Raw genomic sequence first — 7,124 nt, 5'->3', positions numbered from 1 at the left:
CTCTCGAGTTTGGGTACCGTTGGGATAGTTGACGTAGGGGCACCACCTGAGAGGAGACGGTGTTCTCGATGAGAGGGTCAATGTCACCATCGGATTACTTGGTAGAGTTCGGTCCACGGGAGGACCTTGAAGGCAAGAGAGTGCCTTACTTTGGAGCTCGGGAAGCTATTCGTCCAAGAGGGACAATAAGCGTTGGCTTGGGTGCCAACAAGTGAAGAGAACATTTGTCCAAGGGGGACACGAGTCTGGCTTGGGTGCCAGCGAGATATACAAAAGGCAGAATTCGCCCGAGGGGGACACCATCTGCATATGGAGCTGAAAGTGAGGGGCGAAGCACTAATTTATGCACAAGGAGGTGCATGTTTTGAGGAAAGCTTGAGTTTGGGTGAACGCATGCAGTAGGTCCTTGGCCAAGTCCAAGAGTGGGCGCGCGAAGGTCGTCACAGAGGGTGATTCTACAGAGGTAGAGGGACGAAGTATGCAGGATCTTGAGTTTGAGCCTGAAGAGCTTATGTGGATGAAAGATGTTGCGCGGAGTGCAGGAGTCTTGAGGATAGCCAGCGGGCACGTCGATGAGGGCATCGACGTAATGAAGTGGGGGAGGATGTGACGGTCCGCACCTTTGGAATGGCCTAGTGGCATTTTCGTAAATATTTGAAGGTCGGGATCTTCGATCCCGGGCCGTGGGAAATTCTTAAGAATGTCACTAGGATGGTGCATATCGAATGGCAAGCCAAGATGTGAAGGTTTGCTAGAGAAAACCCCATTATGATTCCTCGCACAAAGTGATATCTATGGGTGCCAGAAAGGAAATGGCTAAATAAGCTCTTTAGGGGGGTGGTCCGTGTTGGCTCTCCACGGCCCCCGGCTCCGGCTTCGAGCTTGGGCTAAGCGAGCTTCCCATGGGCGACGGCAAGCCATGGGGCGGACATAAAGTGCCACGGAGGTGGTCTTATGTCTCCGAGGGACAGGGAGTCCCGAGGACAGTACCGGTAGGCGCTATGAGCTGGTATTGCGCGTCACTCCTGTGTCAGAGGCTAAGTGTAGCATTCGCTATGCCGTTTTCTATCGGCTATGCCAAAAACACACGTAGGCCTTTGTTACAAGGTTGTGGCAAATGTGCCAATGAGCGGGGGCTCGGGTTCTGCCTCGCTCAAGAGGGTCGGAAGCTAAATAGGCACGGACGGGGCGACACCGTGCCATCGGGTGACATTCATATGTGGGCTTCCAATCTTGTGTTGCTATCCTGAGGGCATGTTGGCACGATGCTGGTGTGCATGCTCTAGGGTCGGATGCTATTCGAGATGTGCATGGACCAAGGCCCGAGTGAAGAGATGGGTTGTTGGCTAGATCTTGGCACAAGATTAAGTAACAAGCTACCGAGTGGGCGCAAGGCCATCGGGCTAGCTTGCTGAGCGACATGAGCCATGATGACTATGGGAACCTCCTGAGTATACAATTGGTATCAGATGGGTCGATATATGAACTCGGATAGTGAAAAGGCTGGCCATGACTGGAGAGTCTTGGCGCCGCACGGTCTATTCCGCTGCATAAAATGTAGGACCGTGACACTAGTCACCAATATGTTGACGGGATTTTTTAGATCCAGAGTATCAGTCACAGAATAATAAAATAATGAAAGCCACAGAGGTACTTCTTCAAGAAAGCAGAAAGGGACCAGCCAAGAAAGCCACCTTAGCACTGAATTCAGACTGGTATTTTTGTTTATTACTGGTAGAAAGTCAGCTAAGTTCCATTTTTCAAAAAGCTTTAAATTCTACCGTGTTTGATTTCTGAGAGTGTAATTCTATTCAATTTGGCTCCTCTAAGCTTGTCAGGTCAGTGTCCCGGCTACGTTCTTCTGAATAAGTTGTTTCCCGGTGGATTTCATTTGCTTTATGTGCTGGATTTGAGAAATTCTCCTTTAAAGAAATTCCGAGTTGAAGTTGTCAATTTCTACCACTTAATGTATCTTAGCTTGAGGGATACTAAAGTGAAAAAGGTTCCAAGATACATTGAGAAGCTTCAGAACTTGGAAACTTTAGATCTAAAGCATTCCCAAGTAACTGAACTTCCCAATGAGATATTGAAACACCAAAAACTTCGTCATCACCTTATATATCGTAATGAGTACGTATCTTATGAACATTTTCATGCCAAGTCTGGTTTTCAAATCATGGAAACCATGGGAGTTTTTCGATCCTTACAAAAGATCTGCTTCATCGAAGCAAATCAAGAAGGTAGTGAGCATATGATGAGGGAGCTGAGGAAGCTAACCCAACTGAGAAGGCTAGGCATTGTGAAGTTGAGAAGAGAAAATGGAAAGGCACTATGTTCATCCATTGAGAAGATGAGAAGTCTTCGTGCCTTGTCTATATCATTGGAAGAAGAGGACAACATAATTGATCTGCCAAACTTTTCTGCTCCTCCTGTGTTGCTTCAAAGGTTGTATCTAAGAGGACGCTTGGAGATGTTACCTCACTGGATTCCTTCCCTCCATAGTCTTGTGAGATTATATCTGAAGGAGGCTGAAAGCAACAATATGTTACCTCACTTTCCTCTAGTCTCTTTCTCTACTTCCTTTGCTTAATTTCTCTCCTTCCACTTTCTTTTCGCTCTCTTCTCTTTATGCACTCTCTCTACTACATTCTCTTGTCAATTTCTCTCTTTAATCTCTAATTGCAAAATTCTAGTTGCTCTCCTTTTGACACCATTGTTATAGGGTAAAATAGTTTGTTCCATAAACTATCCAATCTAATTTTGTGAAATTCCAATTTATGTCCATGTATTCTTAGTTTATAAAAGTTTAAAAGTTTATGCAATTAATTTATGTCTAAAAGTGTCCTAATTTACTTGTCTAAAAATAGTTTACAATTTTGAGAAAACTTTAAAGAGAGAAATTTTTAATAATTAAATAAAATAATGTAATTACTTGAATTAAATAAAATCATACTATCTTTTCAAACCTATATATATATATATATATATATCAACACTCTTGTTTTCAACTAAGAGATAAATATTTTACATGCGAAAACTACATATGCTTAGGTTTTCTTAGAATAAGTCTATTTTTAATTGTAAAAACAAAATATAATTAGGTCTTTTTTGTATATTATTTTAGAAAATGCCTTTTCCATGTAAAAAGTCAATTGCATTTTTTTTAGTACTTTATTTCCAAGAAAACAAAATAAATAGAAATAAAAATAAAAAAATGAAAAAATGATCAGAAAATAATGTTTATTCCTATATATGGTATTATTATTATTATTATTTTTGAAAGGAAGTAAAAGCATAGTTGATTATTTTCTTATTTTTGAAACAAAAAGTGTTTTTCCTTTTCCATAGAAAAAATCAGTTGCATTTTTCTTTGTTTTTGTTTTTTCTTATTTATGCCAATAAAAACAATATTTTTTTAGGAAAATAAAGAACCAAAAAATATAGTGGATAGCTTTCTTCTTTTTCTTTTTTCTTTTTTCTTTTTTTTTTTTTAAATTTTTAACTTCAAGGACATAATAAGTGGAATTTCATAAAAAGTAAAATTAATAATCCAGGAACAAACCATTGTACCACATAACAACATTATCAGTAAGAATTGCAAAAGAAAATGCAAAAAGAAATTAATTTAAAAAAAAAATAGAAAAGAATTGTAATGAGACGAAAGTGAAAAGATAAAAAGCATTGAAAAACAGAGAGAAGATAACTAAAACAAAAAGGCAGTAGTAGAAATATATAGGCAGAGAAAAGCAGAAACGAAAAATTGCAGAGAGAGAGAGTAAAAGAGTTAAATGAAAGAGAACGCAGTGAGAAAAAAAAAAAAAAAAAAAAAAAAAAAAAAAAAAAAAAAAAAAAAAGAGAGGAAACAGAGAAAAAGTCAAGAGGGAAAAGTAAAAGAGAAATAGAATAGAGAAAGCACAGAAAGAAAGGAAAGAGAAATCGGCGAGGAAGTGAAATAGAGAGAGAAAGGGGCACACACCACACCAAAACCCCACACTCACAGCAGGGAGAGGTAGAGACCTGGCAAATCCCAGCAGTCTTCTTCCTCCCCAAATCCAAAACATTCTTACATCTTTTATTATTTACAATTATTCTACAGCTGTTTCTACAAAAAATGTTATTCTACAATTGTACACCATACAAATCAAATTAACATTCTATAAGGCTCTCTCTGCAATTCCTCAATTCTTCATTTGCATTTGTGTAGCGGATTGCATTGCAAAAAGGAAAGAGCAAGTGCAAAGTGACATTCAATAATTGAACAAAAACCAGAAATATAATTTTAAAACCACAATCAAAATCTGTTAAGGGCTAGCTGATTAATACACCTTACACTAGTTTTTCTTTGCTTTTTTAGACTTGTTCTTCCATAGACTACTTTCTGATTCCATAAATTTTCCCTGAATAAAAAAAGTGTCAAAACACAAGAAACAGATGATTTTGATCTAGAAAAAGTAAAGCTTTTTTCCCCAGAAACTACAAAAAATAAAGCTTTACCTGCTTGGTAGAAAATAATTATTTCACTTCCATGCTGAAACACAGTCAAATTCATAGACAATTGGACAGTCACCATTGACCCCCATCTTGTTGTTTCCATTTATTTTGCCCTTTTGACTATTTTCAGATTATTCAAAAATTTCCCTCAAGAAAGACTGTCCATAAAAACATAGGAAATGAATTATCTGAATCTATATAAACAAGAAATTGGATCAAAACCACAGATTTTTAGTCCCAGAAAACAAGAAAAATCAAAAAGTAAAAACCTTTACCTTGCTTGGAGAAAACAAGCATTCCTCTTCCGTCCACAAACATAGACTACTTTCAGATTCTGCTTGATAAAACTGACTGACTTCTCATTTTACAGGGACGCGTTTTCCGCTACACACATACACACATACACACACACACACATATATATATATATATATATATGTACACACATCACAAAGCCATCGGAGAATTAAATATATACACACACATACATATACAAAAGAGAAGCATTGAAATCAATGGAACCTGAAATCATGAACACCACCAATCTTAATCCTAAAAGCTATAGCATCTATTTCTATTGATTAAAGAATTCAGAGACTATATTAATTGAAGACTATATAAGCGGTTTGAGCCAAAAAAAGTAAATGGAAATGTTTCTAAATTAACATGTTTATTAGTTAGGGGGCCAAATTTTCAGGGTTACCAAGAAAGAGTGAAAAAGGAAGATCAAGGGGTGAATGGAATGCCAAACGTACACACCTTTCATCTGGATTCATCGGATTTTGGAACCAGAACTTAGACCTGCCGTGTGGTTTGAGATCCAGTTTCTTTCTTCAGCCTCTGCTTTGTCATCTAGGTTTGGACGAATTCCTTAAACAATAATAGACAAAGAAAAAAAAAAAGCAGCTTTAGAGGGTTTATTACATCAGAAAGAAACCAATCAGTTTCTGTGTATATGTGAAAAACAGAGAAAACAGAGAGAGATAGAGAGAGAGGAGAGAAGAAGATGGGGTCAAAAACGAAAAAAGAAAGGAAAAGTAAATATTCTTATTTTGAAAATATGACCGTTGCATCAAACTAGCCGTTGGGACGGCATTTCGAATAAAACTAACCGTTGGTTTGGTCACAACATCTGTTTTTCGTTTTTTTTTTTTTTTTTTTTTTAAGCACAAATAATCTATATTAAATATTTTCTTTTTTGAAAAAATAATCATATTATAATTGATGGAGTACTGTTTTATTAGAGAAAATTTTCAAACTAGAAAAGTAAAACAATTGGAGAACCCCATCAAACAATGAATTCAAACTTACTGAACAATTTAAAAAGCAAATATTCCACAACAGAAAAATAATTAAAAAAAAAATTTGTTCAATCTTCTTTCCTTGAAGAAAGATTGTCAAAAACACAACAAACGAATTACTTTTAATCTATATATACATTCTTCAAGGTAACAAAGATTTTTGGACCAAAATCCAGATTTCATATTCTCCCAGAAACCAGATTCAAAAATTAAAAAGATTTTTTACCTGCTTGGTAGAAAAGAGTTATATTCCACTTCCATCCAGAAGAAAATAGTCGATAGAAGCAATACAGATGATTGTTGATGAAAGGGATTCCTCTCCATTAAGACAGAATCAGTAACACAAACTGGGTCTTCAGAAAACAAACAAATAATAATTAAAAAGAAAAAGAAAAAGAAAAACTTCATTTGGAGAAGAGAGGGAGATACACTTTAAGAAAAAGAATGGAGAAAAGTAGATGTATTTGGAGAAGAGCTAGTGCTCTACTTATATTAGAGTTAAAGAAGGGTTTGAATTTTGAAATAAGACAGTTGATCATTGAACTAAAAGGATGCAATTTTAAATAAATTCCGGTCACCAATTGGGCCTTGGGAGGATTGGGCCGAGTATGGGCGGCAACATTTTAGAGCTAGTGGATTGGGCCGAATTTGGGCTGGCTATCGTAAAGTACGAATTAAACGTGTGGTAAAAATTTGGACAATTTTCGCTTCTTCATTTTTTCCTTTTTTTTTTCTTTTTTCTTTTTTTGTTTTTTGGGTAAGTTGCTGGAAGAAGTGCCATCAGGATTGAAGACCTAAGGAACCTCGAAGAACTTGAATTCATTGATATGTCCAATGAGTTCTTCATGAAGCTGCATTAACGAACTGATTTAATGCACATCCCAAACATTTTTGTTGGTCGTGAAACAGATTGTGGACTAGATAGACATTTTCTTTAAGTGATAAAATTTTTGGCAACTTTTTTTTTAAGTTTTTTTTTTTTTTTCTTCAATCATTATTTAATCGGATAGAACAGCCTTTCAGTTCCTTTCATAATTTTTTGTTGTATTATTAAATTAATAAAAAATATACGTATCTATATAAATATATATATATATATATATATATATTGTGAGAATATTTTTTGTGTTGTAATTTATTTATTTATTTATTATTATTATTATTATTATTTTGGGCCAATGGGAATCAACTTTGCACTTTTCAGTAATTCCTGTCTACTTTATCGAACAAAGTGAGCTTTGATTTTTTTTTAATTTAAAGTTTAAACCAATTTTATTGTAAAAGAAGTGCAATTTTATGGACAATTAATATATTATTTCATTTTCAAAAAAA

At 35.7% G+C, this 7,124-nt stretch overlaps 1 long non-coding RNA gene across 2 annotated transcripts; it reads right to left on the bottom strand.

Moving 5' to 3' along the window:
- Positions 1-3,921: 3,921 nt before the first annotated feature.
- LOC125422257 (uncharacterized) lies at positions 3,922-6,294 on the bottom strand. 2 transcript variants are annotated; one of them, XR_009635759.1, is made up of 4 exons: positions 6,019-6,294; positions 4,767-5,361; positions 4,495-4,649; positions 3,922-4,397 (listed from the first exon to the last, which is right to left on the bottom strand). It is a non-coding gene; the product is annotated as an uncharacterized LOC125422257 (long non-coding RNA). The 2 variants fall into 2 exon arrangements; XR_009635758.1 differs by having other exon boundaries at positions 4,495-5,361.
- Positions 6,295-7,124: the final 830 nt, after the last annotated feature.

Source organism: Ziziphus jujuba, chromosome 2 (assembly GCF_031755915.1).
Source record: "Ziziphus jujuba cultivar Dongzao chromosome 2, ASM3175591v1".
Lineage (NCBI taxonomy): Eukaryota > Viridiplantae > Streptophyta > Magnoliopsida > Rosales > Rhamnaceae > Ziziphus > Ziziphus jujuba.
Note: the sequence above shows the minus strand (reverse complement) of the source record. Positions and strands in the feature narration are given on the sequence as shown.